Source organism: Phacochoerus africanus, chromosome 10 (genome assembly GCF_016906955.1).
Source record: "Phacochoerus africanus isolate WHEZ1 chromosome 10, ROS_Pafr_v1, whole genome shotgun sequence".
Lineage (NCBI taxonomy): Eukaryota > Metazoa > Chordata > Mammalia > Artiodactyla > Suidae > Phacochoerus > Phacochoerus africanus.
This window is the reverse complement of record NC_062553.1, coordinates 97,473,928-97,486,530: the sequence shown is the minus strand read 5'-3', so window position 1 is coordinate 97,486,530 and position 12,603 is coordinate 97,473,928.

Sequence of the window (12,603 nt, the reverse complement as noted above, 5' to 3'; positions counted from 1 at the left end):
CTAATACTCTGGGGGCTATTAATTTACTTGCCTAAGAATTATGGTTTTTAACTGATTAACAACATAGAAGAAGGCCAATTAAATAACAATTTGGTATTTAATAATATTGAATGATAGAATATTACAACTAGAAAAAATTTAGAGGTTATCTAAATTCCACTCCTTCATTGCACATATTAGAAAAAAAAATTATAGAGGTTAAATGACTTACCTGCCTTGGTCAAAGTTAGTTAAAGACAAAATTGGACATCAAACACAAGTCTCTAGATTATATGTATCCAATCTTCTTTCCAATGCATTACCATTGTAATCATATTTTTTTACTGTTGTAATTATAGTTGGATTTGAGGTCTCTTACACTTTTTCTCAAGATCTCTCATTATGAACACATGAACACTGGGGACGGCTAGCTGAATGCAGGGGTGTACCTGGCTCCCATGGAACAAAGCTCAACCTCACACCTTATCAAGCAGCAGTCAGGCAGTAACATATAGCTACCAATCAATGATTTTGAATGAATTATATTCATAAGGCAAAAACTTCCCAAGATAAAATTATGGATGATTACAGGCAAAGAAGAGAATGTATTTTACTGCCTCTACATTTACCTAGCCTCAAAACAGTTTTCAAAATATCTAAAGGACAACGTTCTTGTTAGGATAATTTCACAGTGAACCTCCAAACAAAGTATTGAGAAATTTGAAGAGTTCCCACTGTGGCACAGTGAGTCGATGATCTGGCTTGTGTCTATGGAGGTGCTAATTCAATCCCCAGCCCATGCACTAGGTTAAGGATCAAGCCTTGCTGCTGCTATAGCATAGGCTGCAGCTCCAGCTTGGATTCTAGCCCTGGGTCAGGAACTTCCACATGCCATGGGTGCAGCCATAAAAGAAAGAAAAAAAAAAAGAAATCTGATTACCTCCACAAATTGAAGTAAGAAGTAGAGACTTAGGATTGGTGGCTGAGAGCCATGTACAAAAGGCAAACACCCTGAAAGACAAAACATGTTGAAACCGAGAAATAACAAGGAACTGTTCATGCACTCTCACTAAAGGAAATTTAATGCTACTCATAGAGGAGATTTGGATCTCAAGATATAACCTAGATTACCAAGTTGATGCTGTCCATCTGAAACTCTAGGTTCAAATATTATATAGCAGAAGATCATTCACCCAGAATTCTCAGGACTTAATTTATTCAAGATTATCAGATCCCCTGAGTTTAGATATCCAACAATTTTAAAAATATGATCTCTTCTCCAACATATTCTAGATGTATTCTCTTGCTTGCCACTCAATTAAATTAAGAAACACAGGAGAGTTCCCTTCATGGCTCAGCAGTTAATGAACCCAACTAGGATCCATGAGGATGCAGGTTTGAACCATGGCCTCGCTCAACAGGTCAAGGATCCAGATTTCTGTGAGCTATGGTGTAGGTCTCAGACATGTCTCAGATCCTGCATTGCTGTGGCTGTGTTATAGGCCAGCAGCTGAAGCACCACTTCAACCCCTACCCTGAGAACTTCCATATGCCACGAGTGTGGCCCTAAAAAGAAAAAAAGAAAAAGAAAAAAAGAAAGAAACAATGGGAGTTCCCTTCATGGATCAGTGGTTAACAAACCCAACTAGGATCCATGATGATGTGGGTTTGATCCCTGGCCCCGCTCAACGGGTTAAGGATCCAGCTGTTGCGTAGGTCGCAGACGCAACTCAGATCCTATGTTGCTGTGGCAGTGATGTAGGCTGGCAGCAACAGTTCCAATTCGACCCCTAGCCTGGGAACTTCTATTTGCTGTGGATGCAGCCCTAAAAAGACAAAAAAAAAAGACAAAAAAATATTATGAAACACACACATATATTTACACAACTACAGTTCATTATGATCACTAAAATTATGATACCAGCACGCACCCTGAATTGTACTTCAACTATTACCATGATAAGTTATCATTTGAAAATCTTTTTACTACAATTCCTTTATTTCCATGCTTCCAATATCTAAGCTCAGTCAAAAGAGAAAAGAATCCCCACAGCACTTCTACGCTGACTTTAGAAAGGAGTAATCTCCTTCTACTGTAAATCTGTGTTCATCATGTGTTTCTCTTATCAAAGCATTAGCAGGGACTGGTGATAAAAGAGAAATGAGACTTTTCCCCCTAGGGGAGTAGAATTAAGCCCTGAATCTTACAAAGGTGAGCACTCTCACCTCTCTCTCTCTCAACCCCATAATGCTCTTAATTCCCTCCTAAGAATGCAAAAATGAAAGAAGAGCTCAGTCATTTCTAAAGCTTGTCCTTTTAATTGAATCCAAAGCTACCTGAATCATGGCAACCATAAATGAATTAAATTGAAGGAATCTGCTGAAGATATCAATTTTATTTTTTTTAATTTTTTGGTGCCACAGCTGCAGCAACACCAGATCCTCAACTTACCAAACCCATGCCTCAGCAGCAACCTGAGCCACTGCAGAGACAATGCCAGATCCTTAACCTCAATGCCACATCAGGAACTCCAGAAGTCAACTTTTTGACAGTTATAAATATAGGTATTGCTACTTACAGTAAAAGCCTTTATACTGTACAGCCTTCAATTTACATGGTCTGGAAGGGAACACAAGGATTAAAATACTGGTGGAAAATAGTTGATCCAATATAATTTATAACATATTCTGATAAGGTGAGTGTGGCTACAAGATATACTAAGCATTGGCGCCAATTATGTACAAAAGTGAAAAATGGTTATAAATAATACCTAGGTGGATAATCCACAGAGAACAACAGAGAGCTAACTGTACTGATAATAATGCAGTGACAACTCATTGTTTCAGTTTAATAATCCCTGTATAAAAGGGAAACATACATGTTGGGTACAAGAAGAACAGTGGCCACTCCATAAAAATGATTCCAACATTTAAAAAAAAAATCTATCTTTAGTATCTTACACTCATTCCATTCAACATATTTCCCCTCAAGTTCAGATTACTACTCACCATATGCCCTTCAGATCACACATATCCATTCTATTAGGATAAGTAAGGCCATCTTTTATATGTATTAGGCAATCGCTTCCTGTAACACTTGCCAAAAAAATAAATAAATAAATAAGTTTCTTTTTGTCCTATGTTAAAGTTCTTTGGGTTAGATCCCAGTTGGAAAGTATCAACTGATATATCTATTTTTGATATTCAAAAATGATTTTACTTGCCACAGAGAGAGTATAATTTAAATATCTGCTGCTGAAACACCCATTTTTTATATAAGGCATGCCCATTGGCACTGTAATAAGTATTCTCAAGAATAAATACATAATGGATATACTAAACACATTTGTAACATGCAGTGGAAGATCAAAGGAACAGATTTTCTCTTGAATCATTAAAGAAAAAAAAAAGTATCATTTTTTTGGAAAACTAGCCTCAGCAAATTTGTCCAAATTTTCAAACTACTAGATTTAAGATATTTGGACTTCATGTAACAGAAGGAATTTAAATAGCTTTTTTGTGCTTGTTACTTTTCTGACAACAAGGACTATAGGCGCCTACTTTAATCTTGCTCCTCAAATGCTCCAAGAAGCCAGAGAAATCTACACTGTCCTATATCTTATTTTTCCTCTTTCTCATTCATACATATCTAAGGCTTCAACAAAAACTGAATGTAATTGTACATCTGCAATATTTAGAATAAATTAAATTTCATGTTCAACTCACACCCCTCAAAATGCTAAAGTTATGAAATTATACAGGCAAATCCTTGCAGCTCTGTAACCTCCCTTCCAGGGGGAATTGTTAAATTAACAAAACTAAGAGTACTTCCTCTTTACAGTGTTAAACAGATCCAAGCCCTAGTCTACCACTTCATCTGCTATGCATATTTGAAAATCAGAAAGAGATAAAAGTTCTTTTTTAACACTTAATAAGCAGCAAGAATACATTCTCTTGATTTCTTATTTTTGAAAACTGACATGAAAGCACATGTAGAATAGGAAATTCTGTACTCCATTTAAAAGAACTCTATTCTACATACTATCTTGGAAAGTCTACCTTTCAAGAGAAAAGTAATCTCATGAATGCATCTAAATTAATAAAAGAAATTTTCAACTGTCTGAAAAAAAATTCTCTCTAGTCCATGAACCAGAAACAATAACTGCCTCCTAGAGCTTTTTCAATTTTGAAAGTCCTGTTAAATACTCTACTGAGCTTTGGTCTAAAATCAAAATATGAGTCTCTCCCCTTCCTGTCACATATCACAGAGTCAAAAATACTCATAAAACCACTCTATTTTTTATTTTCCTTTTTTAAAAAATTTTTATTGTTATTTTCCCAATACAATTTTTTCTACTGTACAGCATGGTGACTCAGTCACACATACATGTATACATTCTTTTTTCTCACATTATCATGCTATATAATAAGTGACTAGACATAGTTCCCAGTGCTACACAGCAGGATCTCCTTGCTAATCCATTCCACAGGCAATAGTCTGCATCCATTAATCCCAAACTCCCAATCCATCCCACTCCCTCCCCCTCCCCCTTGGCAACCACAAGTCTATTCTCCAAATCCATGATTTCCTTTTCTGTGGAAAGGTTCATTTGTGCCTTATATCAGATTCCAGATATAAGTGACATCATATGATACTTGTCTTTCTCTTTCTGACTTACTTCACTCAGGATGAGAGTCTCTAGTTCCATCCATGTTGCTGCAAATGGCATTATTTTCTTCTTTTTATGGCTGAGTAGTATTCCATTTTTCAATGAAAGTATTAGTCATATGGGGTCTGAATTAGCATTTAAAAACACTGTCTTAACATTTTATTGTCATTTTAACTTTTATGTTAATCCACAGATTTATGCTTTTCTTATGATTACTGGCTTACATGTTCAGATTTTTATGAGCTTCACGCATCACTTTTTTATTTAATAAAAATTAATACTCTCCATCATAATCAATGTGTTTTCTATATGGACTTCTCCTTCTCTGCTGTCAAATAATTAAGTCAAGGCAACAGGTATCAGCTTGAGAACCAATGTCAGACATTCCGTACCCTACTCCCTTATTTGCTTGGAGCTCATAGCTCCACTCTTCCTTACATTTTTGCCAATTTTACTGTGACTCCTGCTCTTTCTTCCTACTGTATGGTTCTTGGCCACTGCCACATGATTTTGTTTTTTGTTTTTACAGCCGTGCCCACTGTATATGGAAGTTCCTGGGCTAGGGGTCAAATCAGAGCTTCAGCTGCAGGCCTATGACACAGCCATAGCAACACCAGATCCGAGCTGCATCTGAGACCTATCCTGCATCTTATGGCAATGCTGGATCCTTAACCCACTAAGCGAGGGCAGGGATCGAACCCACATCCTCATGGACACTATGTTGGGTTCCTAACTCACTGAGCCACAAAGAGAACTCTGCCACTGGCAATGATTTAAAGATATCTTTTTGTCTACCTTCTCTGCAGTCCTGAGTGATTCTAAATTCTCCTTTTAACTCTTTTCTTGGCTCATCTCATCTTTGTTTCCCCATTTCCAATTTGAGGATATCTTGTTATTTTATATGATTTTAGAATATCTTGATGAGTAACAGTTACTTTTGTTCTTATAAAGATAAAGCTTAGTTTAAGCAAGTAGCAAAAAAATTAATTTTAATAAGTTGAACAAGCTCTCTAAAGCCACATATATATGGCTTTTTCCAAGGCTTGGTCAATTAGTTGAGCTATCATTAGCTATATTTCATAGATGCATTATTTTTGTCTTTTTAGGGCCACATCTATGGCATATGGAAGTTCCCAGGCTAGGAGTTGCATCGGAGCTGTGGCCGCCAGCCAATACCACAGCTACAGCAACACCAGATCCAAGCCACATCTGTGACCTATACCACCACTCATGGCAAAGCCAGATCCTTAACCCACTGAGGGAGGCCAGGGATCAAACCCACATCCTCATGGATACTAGTCCGGTTTATTACTACTGCGCCACAATGGGAACTCCCCATAAATAAATTTTTTAATAATTTTCCTAAAATAATCTTTCTTATGAGTTTTAGCCTAAAAGGGGTGAATAAAACACATCTCACACTACTCAGGACTTCAGGGAAAAAAAAGTTTTTTTTAAGGGATTGGTTTCTGGCTTCATGGCACCTACTAGCAAATTTCCTAAACTTCTACTGTTTCCCCAAAATGTGGCTCTCAGTCTGACATTCTATGACACAATGACCAATCTAAATCTTAAAGCCAAGGTTTATGCCAATTGTCACTGCTGTTTTCAAAGAGATAAATTTAACTTCAAGAGTATGGTATTTACTAATTTAATATTGTGGTATTTGCTAATTTAAAGCTATTTTTATGATTTATTCAATTTAGGATATAAACTGCAATGGTAACCAGTTTTAATGATTTTCTTAAAGCTTTTATTTCCACTTTTGGGGTTTTCATTCCTATTTTAAAGCAGATTCTTTACATCACCATTGTCTGTTTTCTTGATTTTTAGTCATTCTTCATTCTAAACTATACCCATGAGATACAAAGTTGTTTGTGTATTTTACATAAATTTAACACAGGGATCCAATTTTCTCTATTCTCTATTCTGGCATGTCCTGATACAGAATCAATCTATCCACAACCACCTCCACACTACTACCACCACTATAAGTGACCGAAAAACAAACAAATGCTACCTTTGATGTGAATGTTGGACATTTTACCTCTCAAGTCATTGGGATGTTTCTACAGCAAATGGAAAATGGATTGACAGGACCACCCTTCAGATTATAAAGTAGTGTTGCTCCGGAGGAAACCTCTGCCACACAGTTCACCCTCCTACACCACTCTGTGAAGTTCTACAACTGAACCATCAAATTAACTTAACAAAAGCCAACTGTTCTAAATCTTGGTACAGATCATATAAGAAATTCCTTTCTTTTTCACCTCTCTACTTTTTCTGTCTCTAATATCTTACTAACTTCCTCATCTCTCACTTTGACTCTCTGCTCTAGTCAGTTACGTATCTATCTCTCTCCCCTCTGAAGAAGTGCTATTCACAGGGATACACTCACACATACACACATTGTCACCAATGTTCCCTGGTGTCCCAAAATACCTTTTGTATAATGAAAATAGGTCAGACTTGTAAAAAAATACTGCAAAATAAAAACATCGTATTACAGTATCAGAAAGTCCTAAAACTTTCTGAAATAAAATAACAGAAATACATTACTAAATACCATCTTGAAGGGCAAATTTTGTTATATTTGGCTATTGGTTGACAGATTCTGTTGAGCACAGGCTCATGAGCAGTGAAGGAGAGTAAAAGGTTTGATAAATAATAATTTTAAATCATTTCTATTAAATTGTATAAGATCATTGTATAAAATCTTGGAGAAAACATAAAGTGTCAAATTGTTAGAATCCACTTCTGTCTGTGCTATATACTCTCAAGAATTAAATAACAAATATGTCTATTTTTCAATTTCATCTTTGCTATGTGAATTACTAATGAAAAGTTACAAATAGAAATTCTGGCCAAATGACAAGATATTTTTTGCTACACATTTAGACACATAGGAAGAACATAAAAGCTAACAGAAATAGTACATTATGGTGTTTCAGAAAATCATCTGAATAGGAATCATCCAAGGTGTTCATTAAAAACAAATAATCCTAACAGCTACCTGAGACATGCTGAAAAAAAATCTGAGTTAAAGCCTGGGAATTAGCATGTTTTAAAGCTCACAACTAATTCTAAGGCACAATAAAGTTTGAGAACCACTGTTCTAAGATCCATCACCAAACTGCTTACTGAACCCACTGATAGAAGCTACTGACAGAACACTGTAAATCAACTAACAAAAATTTTTTTAAGTCAATATATAAAAGTCCATATATATAAGGCCAAAAAGTTAAGGTGCAGTGACTAAACATTTAATGGCAGTTGCATTAAAAAGAATAGATTACTCTTTGACAAATACTCTTTGCTTTACATTAACCTCGAAAAACTGAAAAACTTCCCTCTTAAAATACATTGTATCCAATAAGTAAAATAAAATCAAAGCATTATTTTTTAAAGTATCTTAAAATTCTCCTAGAGTTCCCCACTGAAATGAGTCTGACTAGTATCCAACAGGATGCAGGTAAGATCCCTGGCCTTGCTCAGTAGGTTGGGGATCTGGCATTGCCATGAGCTGTAGTATAAGTCACAGACTTAACTCAGATCCTGCATTGCTGTGGCTGTGGCATAGGTCAGCAGCTGCAGCTCCAATTCAACCCCTAGCTTGGGAACTTCCATATGCCAAGGGTGTGACCCTAAAAAGAAAGAAAATTTCCTAGAGAAAATATTAATAATCAACAGGAGGGGACTACTTTAGTAGAGAATATAATTGAAAAAGAATAGGATCAACAGAACCTGAACACATGCTGCTGATTTTTATTAATTCCTCATGAAGATAAAAAAATGGGTTAATGGGAGGAGACAAGATGTCGGAAGAGTAGGGGGACACGCTCGCCCTCTCCCACAAACACAACAAAAAAAGCACATCTACAGGATAAATGACTCACACAACAGCAACCAATTGCTGGCAGAAGAACCTAAACTCCAATAATGGCAAGAAGTTCGTGACATTACGGGGCATAACGGGAGAAAAGAGGAGAGTGAGAGGTGAATCCGAGCGGGATGGGCGCTCCCAAAAGGGAACTGAGGAGGAGAAAGGGATCCCGCACCCTGGAAAGTCACCTACTGGGGGAAAGATCAAACGAACCGGAGGAATCTCCAGATGCAGAAGAGTGTAGCAGTAAGTTGGAGTACTGAAAAGCAGATCGAGAACTGAACGGACCATCTGAACTATGGGCACAGTCACCAAAAATTGAGACGCCTGGGTGCGTGCTGGGCACCGTGTCCTCGGCTCCAGAGGTTACTCCCTGGGAAGGGGATGGGGGGGGTGGGGCGGAGCAGAGACTGCTTGGGAGGTCTAGAAACTCTTCTGTCAAGTTTGACGGGGCAGAGACTGCCTGGGAGACTAGAAAACAAAGCTGGTGCAGAGGAAGGGAGCAATACTCTAGGGGCGGGGAAGTGGAAAGCCACATCAGAGGGAACCTGGGAAAAGAGCCTGGTCTGCGCCTGTGCTGGGGAGGGGAGAGAAGAAGGGGTGGGTCCCCATAGAATATTCCCCACTCCACAGCAAGCTTACAGGCCCGCTAGCTAGCTGAAAGCTGTGCTTCCCAGTGCATCCCCTCACTCCACCCCCGCCACCCCCTACGCTCTCGCCGGACCTGGGGCTGCCTGCCATCCGGGAGGGCTGGCCTCAACAACTGCCTGAAGCCTACCACCGCAGGGGCTGTCCCTGCACTGGCCTGCTTGCCCTTTGGAGGGGCTACACCCCCACAGAGCAGCACCAAACACCACCAGCCCCCAAGAAAAGGCCTGCAGCCCAGAAAAGCTAGAACAAGCATAGCCAGGCCATGAAAAGATCTGCCTAAATCTCGGACGGTCTTTTTGAGTCATGCTGCCCTGGGGAGGAGCCTCTTGGGTTTTCAGCAGCCCAACTAGCCGCCCAAGCCCTCAGGGGGTGCCGAGCTCTAGCGGATCAGCTGCATAGGACTGCCAGCTCCAGGCAGGACCCCTTGTAGCCCAGAAAAGCTACAACAAGCCTGGCCAGGCCATGAAAAGATCTGCCTAACTTTTGGAGGGTCTTTCTGAGTCAGGCTGCACTGGGGAGGAGCCTCTTGGGTTGACAGCAGCCCAGCTAGCCGCCCAAGCCCTCAGAGGGTGCCACAGTCTTGCAGAAAAGCTGCAAAGGACTGCCAGCTCTCTGCAGGACCCCCTGCAGCCCAGAAAAGCTACAACAAGCTTGGCCAGACTGTGAAAATATCTGCCTACACTCTCAGGCCATCCTTCTGAGTTGGGCTGCCCTAGGGAAGAGCCTCTTAGATTCTCAGTGACCCAGATAGCTGCTACAGCCCTCAGGGGGTGCTGCACTCATGAGGAACAGCTGGCCAACACTGCCAACCCCCTGTAAGAACCCCACAGCCTAAAAACACCAGAGCAAGCTCTGCATGACCAAGTGAAATCTGCTGCCATCGTGGTGTGGACCTCCCAGTCCTGTCTGCCCTCAGGAAGTCCTCCTTTGCTTCAAAGAGACCCTGTTACCAAAATCAACACTCCAGAAAAGCCACACTGCCTCAAAAAAGACTGACCAACAACACCAGCCCTCAGAAAACATTCCACGGCAGTGACAAGGCAAACACTGCCCGGTCACGGAGAGTACAACTCCCTCAGGAAAAAGAAAACAACAAGCAAGATGAAGAAGCTGAGAAACCACCCCCAGTCAAACCAACAGGAGAACTCACCTAAAACAGTCAACAATGAAACAGATCTCTGCAGTCTGACAGACCTGGACTTCAAAAGAGAAATAGTGAAAATACTGAAGGAATTAAGAGAAGATATGAACAGTAATGCAGATACCCTCAGAAAGGAACTAGAAAATATAAGGAGGAGCCAAGAAAAACTAGAACATTCATTTGCAGAGATGCAAACAGAACTAAGGGCAGTAAAAACCAGAAGGAATAATGCAGAAGAACAAATCAGTGATATGGAAGATAGAATAATGGAAATCACTCAATCCGGTCAACAGACAGAAAACCGAATCCAAAAACTGGAAAGCAATATAAGAGACCTATGGGATAATACAAAACAGGCCAATCTACACATAATAGGAATTCCAGAAGGAGTAGAAAAAGATAAGGGGATGGAAAATATATTTGAAGAAATTTCGATGGAAACTTCCCAAATCTAAAGGATACTGGGTTCAAGATACAGGAAGCACAGAGGGCCCCAAACAAACTGAAACCAAATAGACCCACACCAAGACACATGATAATAAAAATGGCAAAAGTTAGTGATAAAGAGAGGATCCTAAAGGCAGCAAGAGAAAAGCAGAATGTTACCTACAAGGGAACCCCCATAAGAATATCAGCTGATTTCTCTACAGAAACACTACAGGCCAGGAGGGCAAGAGATATTTAAAGTGCTAAAAGGAAAAAATATGCAACCTAGAATACTCTATCCAGCAAGAATATCATTTAAAATAGAAGGGGAAATAAAAATTTTTTTCCAACAAACAAAAACTAAAGGAATACAGCAACACAAACCCCAGGTTAAAAGAAATACTGAAAGGGCTTCTCTAAACCAAAAAGAAAGGAAGGAAAGGGAAGAAAAAAGAAAAGTAAAAAAAAAGAAGAAGAGGAAGAACTAGGACTGAGGAAACCGCAATCAGAGAGCAGTCACTCAAATAAGCCAGCATACAGATTTAATCATGAACAGGCCTCAAACAAAATAAAATTAAAAAGAAAAAAATAAAAAAGAGTCATCAAAACCATAAAATGTGGGCAAGGGATGTTAGGAAGTAAATAACCCTTTTTGTTTGTTTGTATGTTTCTCTTCTTAATTTTAATATAGTAATGAAGTGTTTGAACTTACAGGACCATCAGGCTAAAACACAATTATGGGAAGGGGTTAGCATACTTAAAAAACAGGGCAACCACAAGCCAAAACCAAATATTGCATTCGCAAAAAATGAAAAAAAAAATACACTCAAGCAGATAATAACAGGAGACCATCCAACCAAAAACAAAAAAAAAGAAAGGAAGAAAGGAAGAATGCAGAACCATAGAATCCACTGGAACACGAGGTTCAAATGGCAATAAATAATCATCTATCAATTATCACCTTAAATGTCAATGGACTTAATGCCCCAATCAAAAGACACAGAGTGGCTGAGTGGATAAAAAGGCAAAATCCTTCAATATGCTGCCTACAAGAAACTCACCTTAGGACAAAGGATACATATAGATTGAAAGTGAAAGGGTGGGGGAAAATATTTCACGCCAATAGACATGACAGAAAAGCAGGAGTCGCAACACTCATATTAGACAAAATAGACTTTAAAACAAAAGACATAGAGAAAGACAAAGAAGGACACTACTCAATGATTAAGGGATCCATCCAAGGAGAGGATGTTACTATCGTCAACATATATGCCCCAAATACAGGAGCACCCAGATACATACAACAAATATTAACAGACACAAAGGGAGATATTGATGAGAATACAATCATAGTAGGAGACCTTAATACCCCCCTCACATCAATGGACAGATCCTCTAGACAGAAAACCAATAAAGCAACAGAGATCCTAAAGGAAACAGTAGAAAAGTTAGACTTAACTGATATCTTCAGGACACTACATCCAAAAAAAGCAGAATACACATTCTTCTCAAATGCTCATGGAACATTCTCAAGAATCGACCACATATTGGGACACAAAGCGAATCTCAATAAATTTAGGAGCATAGAAATTATCTCAAGTATCTTCTCTGACCACAATGCCATGAAATTAGAAATCAACCATGGGAAAAGGAAAGAGAAAAAACCTACTGCATGGAGACTAAACAACATGCTACTAAAACACCAATGGGTCAATGAGGAAATCAAGAAGGACATTAAAAACTACCTTGAAACAAATGATAATGAAGACACAACCGCTCAAAATCTATGGGATGCTGCGAAAGCAGTGCTCAGAGGGAAATTTATAGCAATACAGGCCTTTCTCAAAAAAGAA